The following is an 18131-nucleotide window of genomic DNA, read 5'->3' as shown; positions in this document are numbered from 1 at the left end:
GGTAGTTGGAATACTGTTCCCGGCTTGCACTTATAATTTGTGGTGAGAACACTCAAAAACACTTTTCTAGCTGTTTTAGAATCTATGACACATTTTTTAAATTGTTTTTATTTTTAAGTATGTGTTGGTGTGTGTGTGTGTGTGTGTGTGTGTGTGTGTGTGTGTGTGTGTGTGTGTGTGTGTATAACTGCAGTACCCTCAGAGGCCAGAAGAGGGTATCAGAGTCCCCTGAAACTGGAGTTACAGATGATTATGGAGATTATACATGTTCTGGGAACTGAACCTGGGTCCTCTGCAAGAGGACTGAGTCATCTTTCCTCCAGCCTCACATTATTGCTAACTAAAACACCTATTCCCCCAACCTGCTTATAACTCTTTCGCTAGACCACACCCCTTTCATCTACCTCCCTTTGCCACCCAGTGTGTCTAGGAACCATTGTTCTCTGATTCCAAGGTTTTTAGATGCCACCTAAGTGGGATCATATGGTCTTTGTCTTTCTGTGCTCACCTTTTACACTATGTCATCCAAGTCCCTCTGTCTTGTTACAAAGGATAGGGTTGTTTTTTTGTTGTTGCTGTTGTTGTTGTTGTTGTTGTTGTTGTTGTTGTTTTGGGATTTTTTATGGCTGCATTGTATTCCATTATGGATATAGACCACATTTTCTTTTTTTTTTTTTTTTTTTTCTTTCTTTTGCTCTGTGTAGCCTTGACTGTCCTGGTCTTGCTTTTGTAGACCAGGCTGGTCTTGAACTCACAGCGATCCTCCTGCCTCTGCCTCCTGAGTGCTGGGATTAAAGGGGTGTGCCACCACCGCCCGGCTTCACATTTTCTTTTTATTCATCCATCCACTGCTGAACATTGTTGATTTTAGACTTTGGCTATTGTTAATAATGTTGCAATAAATATGGACAGATAGAGAGCTCTTTGATATAATTTCATTTCTTTGTCTTATTTTCACAGAAACATGATAACTAGGTCATGTGTTGATATTTTTGTTTGTGTATTTGTGTGTATGTGTACATGTGGGCATGATGCAGGGGACACATTTATTCCATGGCTTGCATGTGGAAGCCAGAGGACAACTGTAGAGTTGGTTCTCTCCTTCCATTCATATGTGCAGTCCAGAGGTTGAACTCATGGCCAAGCGTGAGTGGCATGTGACTCTAACCTCTGAGCCATCTTGCCAATGCATCTTTTCAGGTTTTGAGGGACTTCTATCTCGATTTCCCTAGTGTGTTCATTTGCATTACTACTCGCAGGGAGGAGAAGTAACCCTCTCCACAACTGACCAGCATTTGTTATTTCTTGTCCATGTTTAGCCTTTTAAAGAACTTCTAGAATGTTCCTTCTTCCTCATTCTTGCTAAACTTGTTACGTGACTTTCTGATGTGTGTATGCAGCAGTGTCTTTTTTTTTTTTTTTTTTTTTTTGGAGGGGGGTTTTGTTTTTGTTTTTTGTTTTGTTTTGGTTTTTTGTTTTGGTTTTGTTTTTTGTTTTTTGTTTTTTTGAGACAGGGATTCTCTGTGTAGCTTTGGCTGTCCTGGACTCACTTTGTAGACCAGGCTGGTCTCGAACTCACAGCTATCCGTCTGCCTCTGCCTCCTGAGTGCTGGGATTAAAGGCATCTGCCACCACCGGCCAGCGGCAGCGGTGTCTTATTGTGGATTTTATTTTTATTTTTGTGTTGATAAGGACACTAGGATCTCATCACGTTCTTAACCATTCTCAGGCTTCTGAAGGACTGTGTCCTCATCCACTGGGCTATGTGTCTTTTTTCACTTAGTCATGAGAGATGTGTACATATTCTAGGTGCTAGTCCCTTATGAAACAGGCAAATATTCTTACCTTTCTGAAAATCTAATAATTTCTTTACAATACAAATGTTTTTCTTTTTTTTTTACTAATTCCGATTTCTTTCTACTAGTGCTTATGTTGTTTGCGTACACGTGCGCACGCACACGCACACACACACACACACACACACACACACACACACCTGAACACATGTGCAATGGGAATTTTTTTCTAGCTTTGTGGAGATACATTTATTTGATGACTATAGGTCCACCCAGAGTTCCTATGCTTTCTTTTCTAATTATTCTTTATTTCTTTGTTGCATGTGTATGCACGCACGCTTGCTGTGGCGCATTCATAAAGGTCAGAGAACAACTTGCAGGAATCTGTTCTCTCTACCCAGGGATTGAACTCAGCTCCTCAGGTTTGGCAGGAGGCTCCTTTACTCGCTGAGCCATCTCACTGGCCCTCCTATTCCTTCTGTAATATAGTCTATAATACTCCTTTATGAACCTTCTTATTTCTGAAACGTCCATCCATAGCTAAGTCTCCTCTCGCCCGGGCAGCTTTGTTTCTGTGTTTGGTTGTTTGATGGGTTGGCTTGGTTTAGTTCCATGGTGCTGGGGACTGAACCCAGCCTTGTGCAAGGTAGACACATTCACTACCCCTGTCTTGACACTCTTGGCCACAACCTGCTTGTTTTCACACTAGAAGGTTATGAGCTTGTTAAAGGCCAGGAATTCCCCTGTTTTCTCCCAGCTGGGGTCAGGGCCAGTTGAACTGAGTTGGACTTGCAGATTCTTAACTAGCTTCTGTAACGTGTGTTATTTAGGTGAGTCTTCGCATGCTGTTTGAGCTCACTGAGACACTGTCTCCAGAGGTGAGACTGCCCTTCCTCTGTCCTCACCCCTACTCCACTCTAACTTTCAAACCCAAGCATGTTTGTCTCAAAGTGTCTTCCAAGGTTCCTTGCTAGGGGACAGGCTGGCCCCCTGACTCTGTGAGAAGACAACAAGAGGACATCAAAACCAAGTTTAAAAACAAAAAAAACATTGTGTCCCTGAGAACAGCTAGATCAGCCATCTCCAACAGACGTCACTACTATTTGTCCCATGATAGAAAGATTGGGAGAGAGAAGCTGGAAGCTCAGCCGTGGGAGCTCAGCTGTGAAGAGAGAGCTCAGCTGGGAGGCCCAGCTGCCTGCCTCAACTTCCCCAGTGGGTTTCTGGCAGATGTTGTGAGCACCCAGTTTGATGATGTCATCACTAGCTGTTGCTGTTTGTGCTTCTGTTGGGAAGCCTTACCAGACAGGACACTCTGCTTTGGCCAGGCCTCTGCTCATCAGACATTCTGGCTGCCTCCCCCAGGTCATTTTTTGCTAGATGTTCTGAGCACTCCATCCAAGGATTTTTGTTTGTTTGTTTTTGTTTTTGTTTTTGTTTTTGTTTTGAGAGAGGGTTTCACTTCGTATCCTTGGCTGTGCTGGAACTCACTCTGTAGACCAGCGATCCACCTGCCTCTGCCTCCTGAGTGCTGGGATTAAAGGTGTGCACCATCAACACCTGGCCCATCCGAGGATATTTAAATACCTATATGCTTCTTGCTGTTTCTTCCTTTACTTTGGCTTGCTGTGTTCTTAATGAACCAGCTCATTCAAAACTGAAAGTATGGGCTGTCCTAAATCATCCTCTGGACCCTACAAAAGAGCGTCAAAGAAGGTGGAGTGCCCTTGGCTTTCCCAGCAGAGCCCCAAAGATAAGTTTTACAAAGAGTGGGAGAGGAGAAGTAGGCATGAGACAGTGCAGTGGTGATAGGTAAACAGACACCTTTCCAAATGGCTCTCCCTCTGGGATAATCAGCTTTTGTTTTTTCTAGATCCCATGAACTACCTGTGGAGGAGAAATGGTGAGTGCTGCTCACAGGGACCCCACTGCATTGTTAGTTGTTCATAAAGTGTCTTTCTGTCACCCTCTCTCTTTCTCCACAGGCATTTGGCTTAAGTGACCTCACAGATAAGCTTTGAAAAGTAAAACCAGTTTCCACTCTTGCAGTAGCAGGCCCCTCGGTCCTCTGGACGTTTTTATCACCAGCCATCTGAGGTGGTAACACACACCCAGGGCTGAACAAAGCATGGGGGCATGTTCCCTTGGGGCCAAGGAGGTTTTATGAGATCCCTTGACTAATTAAAATGCAACTCATGCAGACAGATGTGATCTTTAATGTCTTATGAGCACCTGAAAACCACATCATGACATTTAAGCCAAGCTCACTGAGATGGCCCCAGCAGCAGCCACAAATCCCAGACAGAATAGAAAATGTTAAATTCTGTGTTTGGGGCTTGCTTTCAAGGGCAAGAACGCTGAGATTCCTAAGGTTTGTTCTTAGTCTACCAACACCCAGAGAGACTACCTCTGTCCCTGTCTTTGGGCTGACTCGGCCTTGGGATAAGAACAAGCAGCATTTTTATAATGCTGTTATTGGCCAGTTGCTGTCTACAAAGAATACAGTCCAAGAGAATACTCCATCCCACAGGGTCAAGAGCCTGAGCAAGCCCCGTGCAGCTCGGCCCCAGGATAGAGTGGCCCTAGGCCACTACCCCAGAGGCCTCAAAGACAAGAGCAGGCTCAGAGCCTAGAGCTAAGATGGAAAGTTCTGGCTTATTGCTGAAACCTTGATTGAAGCATTCCTTTGTCTAGATCTTGGGCCTTGAGGAGGCACACAGGAAGAGGATTCGTGTCCCACCCCCAATCCCCTCACCTGTTTCCTTTTGTAGTATTCATGGCAAATGGGATGCTTTATGAGGTTCAGTGGGGGGGGGGGGGGGGGGGGGGTCTCTGGTTCACGGATACCCAAAGGATACATTCCTGACATGGGTGGGTTCCAGAAGAGTCTTTGCAGGAGCCTGGAGCAGTTCTGTTAGACCTGGATGCCCTGCCAGAAAAGCTAGCCCTTGAATGCGTTCCTATCTCAACCAGCCTTCCTGTCCGTCTTAACTCCCAGCAACTGTTAATCTTGATCCTCAACTTGATGAGATCGGAAATCAATTAAGCAGCCTGCCTTTGAGCAGATCAGTGAGGACATCTCACCGGAGGCTTTAACTGAGGAAAGAGCCTCCCTATATGTGTGAGACCTTCAGCCCAGAGGTAAGGAAGTCCCAGGAAAAAGCATCTGCCCTGTTGCTACTGCTGCCACCTTCAAACCCTGACTTTGGCAGGCAGCTTCCTCTGCCTTCCAACGTGGACTGAAGGTCATCGGCTCTCCAGGAATCCTCCCTCCAGGCCTTTGGTGCCAGATTAGGACTGCTGAGACACCCAGCCTTGTGGACTGACCAGCTACCACGTTCTCAGCCTCTCCAGTCGTTGTTGGACTACCCAGACGGTGTCACGCGAGGCAATCTGATAAATCACCTTTGCAAAATATACTCATTCTATCCATTCTGTTCTTAGAGAACTCTAACACACTCCCCAATGTTTGGAGGTGGAGACATGTTAGAGGCGGGGCCTAGTGGGAGGCGGGGCCTAGTGGGAGGCGGGGCCTAGTGGGAGGCATGCAGACCCCTCATAACAGCCACAGGCTTGGCCAGGCAGGCCACCACTGTCCAGACAGTTGCCCAGCGCCCCAAGTTCCAGCTGAACCTGTACGAGCTGAAGGAAGGTGGGCAGATCAAGCCCTCATGAGCATGGTGGCCCGCCTCTTGTATAAGGAACAGGTTGGTCCCTACTACACAGAGCCTGGCATTTCTGGCTTGGACCCAAAGACCTTTAAGCCCTGCATTTGCTCTCTAGACCTCATTGGCTGCCCCATGGTGACTGATGGCTTTGTAGCCAGTGGGACCTGCTCTGATCCAATGTATAGGAGCCCAGCATGGATCCAGAAACCATTTGAAACCATTTGCCAGGCCATGCTGAATGCTGCGGACCAGGATGCCATATTGGGCAAGGGCATCATCATCCACATCGTTGAAAAAGACAAGATCACCACACATCACACTGAAGGCCTGGATGGACTGGCCCTACGCCCTGGCCCCAGTTTCCTTTTGTTGTTTTTCTTTTTAAGAAAATTGCCTTTCTTTCAAAAAAAGAAGAAACAAACAAACAAACAAAGCACAGAGATGTCCATGTTCTGCCTCAAAACAACATTGCTCATGGCGGCTCTCCCACCTGCACCCATCAACCACCTCTTCTCAGGGTCCCACTTATGTCCCCAAGACAGACATCCCTTACTGGCCACACTGTGCTGCCCAGCTCTGTCTGTCCTCAAGAGTGGCAGGGAAATTGATGTCTTCTTGTGGAGGTAAAGCTCAGGGACAGACCTGCCCTCGTGGTCAGGAAGACCTACCTGGGGCCTCTTAGTCACATCATCCCCACAGCACAGGGTATATTAGAGCTTGGGAACGTGAGGTCAGGTGACTTGGGGTGGAGAAACTTTTCAAGTTCAAGTTACTCTGTTCCTTTGCTTCCTCTTGAGATGGACTGAGGAGAAGGCAGAGACTTTGCAGAAGAAAGGGTCAGCAGGGCTTGCTGCACAAGCACGAGGACCTGAGTTCAAGCCCCAACACCTGCATAAAAGCTAGGCATGGTGATGAGCACCTGTCATCCCAGCACTTGGGAGGTGGAGGCAGGTGGGTCCCTGGGAGTCAATGGCTAGCCATTGACAGGATGGAGAACAATTAAGGAAAAGACATATGTGCATGCACACACTCATGAACATGCACACACCAGCACAAGAAGGAAAGTGGGGAGGGCAGAGAGCCAGAAGTTAAAGGGCAGATGAAGATGGGCTTAGCGATGGGTCAGGAGGTCTAAGAGGCTCAGATAAACCTGAGTCCTGATTGGGCAGCTGTGCTGGTCCAACTCAACCCACTTCCTCCTCTGTGCTGCTCTGGGTCCTCTCTAATACCCACCACCATGGTTTGTTTGTTTATAGGGACTGATGCCCTCCCCGGCCCCGCCCACCCTGGATGCTGTAGCAGAATAGGGCTGGCTGACGAGTTGTGGTATCTCCCAATGCTCTGGAGGCTGGCAAGTCAAGATCAACGTGTTGACAGAGTCGCTGGTGAGAGCCCGGCTTCTCCCTGTGTTCTGTGTGGTAAGGGATGGCCACTCCCTTGGGCTGATTTGTAAAGGAACCCATCTATTCCTGAGGCCACTGCCCTCATCATCTCTTCTTTTCCCCTCAAAAGGCGCCATGCCCCAACAGCCTCACACGGGTGATCATGTTTCGATGCCCGACATTTGGAGAGACGTGGTAGTCAGGCCATACCAGCACCTACTTGTACAATAAAATCTGTCCTAAAACTGCAGGCAGAAGCTCGGGTGGGACATCCCCTGCCAGCCGCTGAGATCCACTCTCCCCTCTCCCACTCCACAAGAACAGCAGATGCCCACACCTTCTAGAGCCACATGTGAGTGGAGACACATACGGAAGAGGGGGAGACTTTCAGCAGGGTCAGTCTACAACAGTGCCTCAGGGATGGCAGTGTGGAGGGAGCCCAACATTGGCCATGTAAAAAAGAGCACATTTCAGTCAGTGAAGGGGGGTCAGCGGGTAAATGTGCTTGCTATCATCAAACCTGAAGGGCTGAGCTCAATCCCTGGGACCCACATGATGGAAGAGAAGAAAACTGACTCCTGAAAGTTGCCCTCTGACCTCCACACCCAGGCCATGGTACAAGTGAGCGCACACGCGCTCACTCACACACACACACACACACACACACACACACACACACACACACAGAGCAAGGGTGGAGGGTGGGGAGAAAATATTTAATTCCGAAAGCAAAGGCAGGCAGATCTGAGTTCAAGGCTAACCTACTCTACCTAGCAACTTCTGGTCCAGCTGGTCCAGTGATACCCTATAGTAAAAGAAGAAAAAGTATTAAAAGAATACACATAACTTTCATTTCACTGCTCTATTTTATTAGCATTACTAACCCATGCCAAATTTATAAATTAAACTTGATTTAAGTTTGTGCACATGGAGACAATGGTACATTGAGGACCCAACACCCAGCAGTGCCATTAGGCAGCCACTGGGATCTGGGGACATGGATATGTCTCCCTTAGAAAAGGAGGTACCTGCATTTCTGTTTAATGCAAGCATTCTGACCAGCTGGCAGCTGACACGGGGAACCCCACAGCAGAAGATGTGGGACTGGTCTATGTCAGCCCCTTTTCCTTTCTCTGTTGGTGTGTTTGAGGTGGGGCTCAGGTCTCCGGACCTGAGACCTGCAGAAGCCTCCAGTAAAACAGTTGCTATTTTAATTGGAAGGCACCTGTTATTTTGTTGCTGTTGTTTCAGTAAATTGATTTCGCCCTCCCCCCCTTGTTTCTTTTGAGCAAAGAAAGATAATTGATTTTTATGTATTGATTAGGTATCAAGCATCTTGCTAAACTGCCTTGCTATTTCTCTGTAAATTTGGTGGCGGGGGGGGGGGGGGGGGGGAATGCTCTCCTCATAGAACCAAATCATTAGGTAACAATTCCGATTTGGTTTCCATTTTTAAATACTTACACAATGAATTTCTTTTCCTTCTGTGTATGTCTGGGGCTCCCAGGACAAAACTGGTTCAAACTGGACCCTGGGAGCTGAGCTCATCCCTGACACATGAGGACTACATCCAGCATTCCACTATTTGAATTGCTCATTAGTGCAGATTATACTCGGACCATATTTATTTTTTAGTCCTAAAGGTGCTTTATTTCTTTGTATTTGTGAGTGTGTGTGCATACACTTTTGTGGGGCACACATGTATATGTGTGTCCATGTGGAGACCAGAGGTCAACCTTAGGGATTTTTCCTCAGGAGCCATCACTTTGGTTTTGTTTGTCTTTTTTTTTTTTTTTTTTTTTTTTTTTTTTTTTTTTTTTAATGTTTTCTTTAATTTTTAAATTTATGTGCATTGGTGTGGGGGTGTCAGATCTTGGAGTTACAGACAGTTGTGAGCTACCATGTGGGTACTGGGAATTGAACATGGGTCCTTTGGAAGAGGAGGCAGTGCTCTTAACCACTGAGCCATCTCTCCAGCCCTTGCTTGGCTTTTGTAAGTGCGTGGTATGTGTGCGTGTCTATATATGTGTTCCCATGAGCAAGGCACCTGTGTGTATGTGAGTATGTTTGCACATGTGTGCACATGCACGTGGAGGCCCAAGGCTGACATCAGGGTGTCCTCTGTCTCTCTCCACCTTATGTATTGGGTCAGGCTCTCACTGAACACAGAGCTCAGTGGCCCTGTCGAGTATTCTGTATCCTCCATCTCTGTCCCCATGCCACAGCTGCAGCTGGACTGCAATACCCACCCCCCACTTGACTTTTACATGGATCCTGGGAACTGGAACTCTGGTCCTCACCTATGATAAGTGCTTTCGTGCTTAGCCATCTCCCCGGCCCCCACCTTGTGTTTTGAGACAAAGTATAGTGGTTTGAATGTAAAACGCCCCATAGGCTCATGTGTTTGAACACTTGGTCCTAGCTGGTGACAGTGTTCGGGAAAGTTATGGGACCTTTAGGGAGTGAGGCCTCTGTGAAGGAAGTGCGTCACTGGAAAATGGCCTTGATGCTTCAGAGCCTGGCCCCACTTCCTGTTCTCTTTGCCTCCGTGTGTGTGTGTGTTTGTGTGTGTGTGTGTGTGTGTGTGTGTGTCTGTCTGTCTGTCTGTCTGTCTGTTTCTCTGTCCCTCTCTCCCTCTCTCCATCTGTCTCTCTGTCTGTCTGTCTCTGTCTCTCTGTCTCTCTCTGTCTCTCTCTCTCTGTCTCTCTCTCTCTGTCTCTGTCTCTCTCTCTCTCTCTCTCTCTCTCTCTCTCTCTTTCTGCTGACTGTCTCTCTGTCTGTCTGTCTGTCTGTCTCTCTCTCTCTCTCTCTCTCTCTTTCTCTCTCCCTCTCTCCCTCTGCTTCCTAGATGTGGAAGCAATGTGACCAGACAGCTTATTTCTCCTGCTGTCTCAGGAACTGTGGACCAAAATAAGCCCTTTCTCCTTTAAGCTGCTTTTGTCAGGGTGTTATATCACAGCAACAGGAAAAGAAGCCGCAACACAGGGGTTCAGCCTGGAGCTTGCCAGTTAGGCTAGTCTGGCTGTCCACATGCCCCAGGGTTCTGCCTACCTCCTGCTCCTCAGCCCTGAGATCATAAGCACACACTTCCACTCCAGGCTTTTCTGTATAGTTCTGGAGATTGAATGTGTGTCCTCGTGCTGGAAAGCAAGCACTCTTCCCTCTGCACTATCCCCCAGCTCCTTATTTCTCTCTTCGCTTTTCCTAAGATGTATTTCACGTGCCACAGACTTCACCCGTGAAAAGCATACAGCTCAGTGCTTGCTTGAATATTCACAGAGTTGAACAGACATCTAATTTTAGACCGTTTCACCGTCCTCAGAAGAAACCCCATCCATCAAGAGTCAGGCCATTTCTGCTCCCCTCTTACTGCCCAGTGGGGGGGGGGTTGTTTTTAGTATGTTGTTTGTTTACATGGTTCAAACCCGAAAATGACAGAGAGCTGTAAAAGCAGGTCACAAAAATACCTGAGAAGTCCTGGCTCCTACCCCACCCCCTCTTCGTGCCCCTTACAGGTAGCCACTTTCATTAGTTGTGTGTTTCCTGCATTCCTTTATGCAAACACACGGGGAAAGCCTGAACCGTGAGATGCTGGCTCCCTTTCCTCACAGGATCGTAATATAATTTATACAGTGCTCACCACCTTCCTCATCGACCTAATCTTTCCTCCACTACATTCTCCTTCTTTCTCCAAGTCCCAGCTCATGTTTATTTAATCAGCTCCCTGTTGACAGACCCTTGGCAGGGCTCCAAGCCTTTGCAATTACAAACAACACTGCCCCCATGTAGCCTCAATCACAGATCCTTTAACGCCTGTGAATATCTGTGTGTAAGATGCATTCCTAAGGGTGGGATTGCTGGGTCAAAGGGCACACAACCTTGCTTCGTATCTCTATAAGCAACGCCATACTGCTTCCTATCAGGATTGCCCAATTTTGCATCCTCCACCGCCAACCTTGTTTCCCCTACAGCCACGCCCAACTATGGGAGGATTTGGGGCTTTGGTTGGACTGACTGGTGAGAGCTGACATCGAAGGGAGGCTCTGTTTGGAATCCTCCTACGAGGGCACCATTTCTTCTGTAAACGGGCTGTTTCTCCTCACGCATCTTCTTAGTTTCTTCTTACAAAAGCCAAAGTTTGCCTTAAAGTATCCATTGCCAGGCCTACGAGATGGCTCAGCAGGTAAAGGTGCTTGTTGCCAAGGCTGACCACCTGAGTTCAGCCCCCTGGGACCCAAGTTAGACAAGAAAAGAACCAATTCCCAAAAGTTGTCCTCTGACCTCCAAATGTGTACTGTGACATGTGCCCCGCCCACAAACATACATGCATACATCCATACATACATACATACAATGAAAAGAAAGCAGCTTTTGCTGTCAGAGAAACTACCTCAGAGGGCTGGAGAGATGGCTCAGCGGTTAAGATCACTGTCTGTTCTTCCAGACATCCTGAGTTCAAGTCCCAGTAACCACATGGTGGCTCCCAACCACCTATACCTTCTAATGCCCTCCTCTAGTGTGAAGGTGTACATGCAGATAGAACACTCATATAGATAAATAAAATCTTTAAAAAAAAAAAAAAAAAAGAAACTACCTCAGAACAGTGGTTTAAAGCAACGATGATGAATGTTTTCTGGAAAGTCTGTGAGTTCAGTGTTCTCAGTCGGGTGGCTCTTCTGATCCAGTCGCCACTTGCTGGCCAGCGGCAGACGAGTGGGGTGGCGCGTGGAGACTTCCTTTACTGGTTACTCTAATTACGTTGGCATTTCTCCAAGTACCCTCCTCCAGTGGCCAGCTAAGCCTTCTTCACAGTGTGGTGGCACCGAGGGGGCAGCAGCTGACACTACCAGTCCTCTTAATGCCTGGATCATGAAGTCATAAGACACCTCTTCCTCATTCTGTTGGCCTCAGCAAGTCATGGGGCCACCCAGATCCCAAGAACTGGAAGGACATTTTTTTTTTTTCACTACTGAATGGGAGAAAGTGGTTGTGAGGTGCAGTGATGCAGAGACCTAGAGACCAGCATCCCTTGAGACCACCTGCCACCACATCTGCATTGACAGGTCCTCTTCCATAATTACAGCTAGCTCTTGCTAAGCCTGTTGTGGTTTGTCAGCTTAAGTCTGCACGTCCTCCCTATAAAGGAGTTCACACCCTGTAGGGCTTTTTGTTAACGTGTCATTCTGAGACAATTTGAGGTTCACAGACATTCCCAGGATAACAAATCACTCATGCATATAAAATGAAAAAGATACATATTTTAAAGAAAGTTAATATACAAAAAAATTAAAGAACATACTAGCTCATGGTTTGGGGCTGGCGGGTCTCATGGTTGGACCTGGATTCTTTCCCACACCATCTGATGAGGGCTTTGTGCTACTTGATTTGAGGCAAGAGAGAGTAAATGCATCCAGGGGAGACATGGCATGGCAGGCAGCTTCAACTGCTAACATCCTGCTCTTGCAAATGTGAGAACTTGCTCCTTTGGGAAAACTATTATTGATCCCTCTTGTTTGTGTGTGTGCTAGTGTGGGGAGACACACATATGTGTATGAGAGAGAATGCTATGCACAGCACACTTGTAGACGTCAGAGGACAACCTCAGGCATCAGTCTGCAGGCACCATCTGTCTTCTGGCTTTATTTGTTTTGTTTTATTGTTGCTTTTTTATTTGTTTGTTTGTTGTTTTGTTTTGTTTTGTTTTGTTTTGTGTTTTTTGAGAGAGAGTCTCAAACTGGCCTAGAACTTTACCCAGTAGGCTAGGTTAGTGGCCAGTGAGTTCCAAGGACCCACCTGTCCCTGTCTTCATCTCACCACCACTGAGGTTACAGATGGGTGTGTGCTCCAGAGAGCAGCACAGAACAGTCTATTCCGATCCTCTGGAATCAGCCAGCACTTGGTTTTCAGCATCCAGGACCATGAGAGAATAAATTTCTGTTGTTTAAGCCATCAGGTTTGTGATAATTCATTGTGACAGCCCTGGGAAACTAATACAATGTCTATATTGATGACATTCTGGGACGATGTGTAAGTGAAATAACATAGCAAATGACCTTTTGAGGTTGGCCTATTTGCTCAGCAGCGGTCCCTGGACATCCGCCACCTGTTAGGCGTCGAATATTCCATTTCATTGTATGGGCTGCCACAGTTCACTTAGTCACACTCACACTAAAGCACAGTTCCTTTCCCCTTAGTAGTTATCTACTACCAATAAAGCTGGTGTGAACGGCGCCATGCAGGCTTCTATGCAGGCACTCACCTCCATGATTCTGGGATAAACGTTCAAGTATGACTGAGAGGCGACATGTATTTATTTTTACAGTGACAAGCTATTTTCCAGAGTGGTGATACCATTTCAAATTCCTAACCAAAAATATGTCTAAGTAGCAAATGTATACGTGACCAAGTGTTTTCTACAATCTCACCAGCACTTGCTATTGTCACTATTTTTATTTTTATCTGTTTTGATGGGTGTGTCCTGATATCTCACGTGTCTTCAATTGCATCTCCCTATTATATTGTGTAAAAGTCTGCTTCCCGTTACTGTGACAAAGTACCTGAAATAATCAACTTAAGAGAAATGTTTATATTTGTTCACAGTTTCAGAAGGTTCAGACCACCGACATTTTGCCCTATTGCTGTGGGCCCAAGGCAGAACAAGATGCCATTAAAGAGGTATGTGGCAGAGGAAATCTGTTACTTCATGGTACCCTGCAGGGGGTGGGGGGTGGGGGCAGAGAAAGTGTCTGGTGTCCCTGTGTCCCTGACACACAAAAGAATTCTCCCAGTGACCCAACTTCCTCCCATCAGTTGCTGCCTCTCAAGGGTTCGTCTACTACTTCACAATAAAGAGCTGTGGGCTAGGGACCAAGGCTCTCAAGGCTCAGGCCTCTGGAAAATACTGCAGACCCAGATTAGGGCTGTCAATCATGCCTCCTGTATTTGACTGTTCTCTGTCTTAAGGGGTGAAATGTCCCCTCTTTGACCGTCTACTAACGGAATTTCTTACTCTTGAGCCTGGTGAGCATTTCGTATTTTCTAGATAAGAATCCTTTGAGGGGGAAGTTAATGTCCTTAAAATCATGGGTAAAATGTTTTTTACTTGCTAGATGTTAGATGACTATGAAACGGCAGATGTGGTGGCACACATCTGGGAGACCTTGGCTTCACAGGCCAGACAGCCTAGCCAGATTGTCAAGCCCCAGGACCCAGTGCATGGCCCCTGAAGAACCACCATAGCCCCCCCCATGCACATTCATGCTTGTACACACACACACACACACACACACACACACACACACACACACACACACACTCCTAGTAGACAGTATTATATATTCGGGTCAAGTCTTTTTATTGTCCATATATGGGAGACTATGCAGTACCTGTCCTCTTGTGTCTGGTACACATCACAGTTAGCATACAAGCCTCCCCAGCACTCAGGAGGCAGAGGCAGGCGGATCACTGTGAGTTCGAGGCCAGCCTGGTCTACAAAGCGAGGCTAGGACAGCCAAGGCTACACAGAGAGATGCTGTCTCAAAAAAAAAAAAAAAAAAAAAAAGAAGTACACTAGCCTCCCAGTTCTGCAGATAAAATGATTTCATTATTCCTTCTGAATAATATTCCACTGTGGATGTACACCACATTTTATTTACATAGCCATCTGTTGGTGGGCCCTTAGCTCTTATTGCTCTCAGTGTTGATTTTTTCCCCCTTACTTTAGAGATTACTAAAACGATGTGTTGTCTCTCTCTCTCCTCTCTCTCTCTCTGTCTTTCTGTGTTTCTCTCTGTCCTTCCCCTTTGCTAACTTCCCCCCTCTCTCTTCCCATTCCTCTCCCCTACAGCCCGACTTCAGCCAGGCGCATTCTCGTTTTGACCCATGTAGACCTGGGTTCATTTTTACCTTTGTCATCTTGAGTAAGCTCAAAATCCTGCACTCGATTTGGTTGGTTGTAACAACATCCTTTACTCTGTCCCGAGGTGTTCAGAGAGGTGTTCTCTTTTCTTCCCCCACTCCCCGTTCTGTGAGCTGACTGGCTTTGCCTCCTCAGGATGTAAGATTTATCCCACCCACCCCCCTCCCTGCAGCTGCTCGTGCCTATGCACGCTCCATCCTTCCCCTGAAGTTCCCTAGCTGGCCCCTCTTCAGCTGATGGCGGAGTCCTCAGCAGGAGCTCGTGGACACCATACCGTTGATGTTCTTGAATGTTTAGAACTCATCTTCAGCCTTCATTCTTGCAACAGAGCTTAGCTGCCTAGACCTTGGCTCACACTTTCCTTTATTGAATTTCTTGAGCATGTTATCCTACTGTCTCCTGAATGCTAATGTGGGGAAGTGTGATGCCAACCTGATTTCATTTCCCTCCAGGAATATTTTTGTCTGGCTGTAGCCAAAATTCCTTATCTTACATGTCCCATCGTTTTAGGGGGTATCTGTCAGTGTTGACATTCTGTGGCGGTTTTCTCTGGGATGCTGTGTGCTTTTTCAATATGTAGATTGAAAATCTTTGTTTTGGGAAAGTTTTCTTACATTATATTTTTAAGTAATTATTCATGCTTTTCGTTGGCTCCCTTTGTAGGTCCTAATTATGCATATATTGGGTCTCGCATGGTTGATTTTTGTACCTAGCCCTATCAGTCTGTTACAGCACGCTTTTTCATTGTTTCAGCTTGGTGGGCATGTGCCTAGTGTAATGTCTACCATTTCAATCATTTCAAATGTTCTGTTCAGGCCCACTAAGTACATCCAAGACGTTATGCAACCAGCACTAGCAACATCTCCAAGGCCTGTTCACCAAACTGAATCTCTGTGCTCCTTAAATAGCTCCCTGCTTCCTCTGCCTCTTGTAACCACCGTTCCACTCTCTGTCTCTATAAACCGTCTGTTCTGTGTACTGCACAGAACATTTAACTTTCTCTATCTGGCTTACTTCACTTCACATCCTCAATATTTATCCATGTATTGACTGGGTGTGGTTTTTAATCCCAGCACTTGAGAGGCAGGGGATCTCTGTGAGTTCAAGGCCAGCCAGGTCTACATGGTAAGTTCCAGGACAGCCAAAGCTACATAATAGAGAAACCCTTGTCCTGAAAAGAAAATAGATTCATCCATGTAGTACCAGGTATCAGAATTCCTTGCTTTTTCAGGGCTGTGTAACATTTTGTTATATGGACATGCCATATGCTGTTCATGAATTCTCTCACTGATGGATGCTGGCCTCCACCAATATTGAGTCATGCTACTGTGGGCACTAGAATTCAAATATCTGTTCAAGTGCCTGATCTCAACTCTTTGTATATATGGCCCAAAGTAAAATTTCTGGATCAAATGGCAGTTGTGTACCATTTTTCTTTCAATCCATCTGTTCTGTGCAATATTTTACATTTTCCTGCTTTTTGTTTGCTTGTTTGTTTGTTTTGTTTTTACATTCCTTCAGCAAGGCACGAGGATTCTGGTTTTCTATACTTCTATGTAACTTGTTTTCTGTTTTGTTTTTGTTTTTAAATAACAGGCAGCCTAATGTTAGCAGGCTTCTTTTGTCAGTTCTTGAACTTTTAAATAAGAAAAAATTTTTAAACTCCCTCAGAAAGAAACTCCAGGACAATTTCATTAGAGCTTGAAAGTAAGCAAGAGAAGGCAGACACCTTGGAGGTCTCAGTGGCTACCTGGAAGGAGACAGGTGAGGAGTGAGCTCATGCTCTCCTGGGGAGGCCGGAAGAGGGCAGCAGAGGCCCAGAACTGGAGTTGCTGATAGTTGTGGCTGTCACATGGGTGCTGGGAACCAAACTCCGGTCCCTCTGCAGGAGCAGTGTTCACTGTAACCACTGAGCCACCTCTCCAGCCTCCATTTGCCTCCATATTTGCATATGATGCTGGGTAGAAGTCCAGCTTCTCTTTGGCATGTGAATATCCCATTTTCTCAGTACCGTTTGTTGTTCAGATCATTCCCTTCCCCTCCCCATCAAATAGTCTTGGCATCTTTGTTGAAGATAGTTGATTGGTTGGTTAGTTGGTTGGCTGGTTGTTTGGTTGGTTTTGGTTTTTTGAGACAGGGTTTCTCTGTGTAACAGCTCTGGCTGTCCTGGACTCACTTTGTAGACCAGGCTGGCCTTGAACACACAGAGATCCACCTGCCTCTGCCTCCTATGCTGAGGTTAAAGGCATGCACCTCCACACCCTGCTGAAGACAGTTATTTTTAAGGAGAATAAAGCCATGAGTTCCCAAAAAGATAAAATGAGCACAATAAAGTGATTTTATTTGAATCATGAATAAATGAGAAAATCCAGTAAATATTGCAAACAATTTAGAAGCAAGTTCAAAGACGAGAGACACATACAGACCATAAAATTATACACATATATATGTCTTTAAAACCGATTCTTCCAAGGATTTTTTTGTCTGGATCGCTAAAAATTGTTACTACAGGGGGAGCCAAGTGTGGTACCACACACCTTTAACCCCATTACTGGAGAAGTAGGAGCCAGGCTGGTCTACACAGTAATCCTAGGCCAACCAGAGCTACATGGTGAAACCCTGCTTATAAAAAAATAAAAACAAAATGACCACAGGGCCCAGGAAATATGTCAGATGGTGAAGGGCTGGCTGTACAAGCATGAAGGACTGAGTTCGGCCCCCACTTCCCCATAAAAGCTGCTTACAGCGGCACATATTTGAAGTCTCAGTGCTGGTGAGGCTGAGACAGGAGAAGCTCTGGGACTTCCTGGCTAGTCAATATCTGAATTGCCAAGCCCCCAAGGTTCAGGGAGAGACCCCGTACCAAACACTAAGGTACAGAGCAACTGAGGAAGGCATGCCCCACATACCTCTGTAAGTACTTGCACAGGCAAGTGCATAAACACACACACATACACACACACACACACACACACACACACACACACACACGTTTTGCTTTGGTTTTTCTTAAACCCAAAAAACCTTGCTGTTCTGGAGGTCAGATGTTTGAAACTGCTCAGCAGGGCTGCCTTTCTTCTGGAGGCCCTGGGAGAGAATCTGTTTTCCTTTTCTTCTTTTTTTTTTATTATTTTAATAATATATTTTAAATTGATTATTTGGGAATCTCATATCATGCACCCCAACTGCTATCACCTCCCAGTCTTCCCATGTCCACCATCCCTCCTGTTCTTCATGACCTCCCACCCCCCAAAAAAATGAAAAAGCAAGTCCATTTTGTGTTGTCCATATGCTCAAAATCCTAGTGGCCAGTCCTTCCTTCCCCCCAGCCCCCAGCCCAGAGAGGATGAGTCTTTCTCTATCTGCA

General features: G+C 46.2%; 1 pseudogene; it reads left to right on the top strand.

Annotated features, from left to right (window-relative positions):
- Positions 1–7045, top strand: part of LOC127207889 (proteasome subunit beta type-3-like) — a 55712-nt pseudogene extending 48667 nt beyond the window's left edge.
- The last annotated feature ends 11086 nt before the right edge of the window (positions 7046–18131 follow it).

Source organism: Acomys russatus, chromosome 25 (assembly GCF_903995435.1).
Source record: "Acomys russatus chromosome 25, mAcoRus1.1, whole genome shotgun sequence".
NCBI classification, from domain to species: Eukaryota; Metazoa; Chordata; class Mammalia; order Rodentia; family Muridae; genus Acomys; species Acomys russatus.
This window is presented reverse-complemented; position numbering and strand designations above follow the sequence as displayed.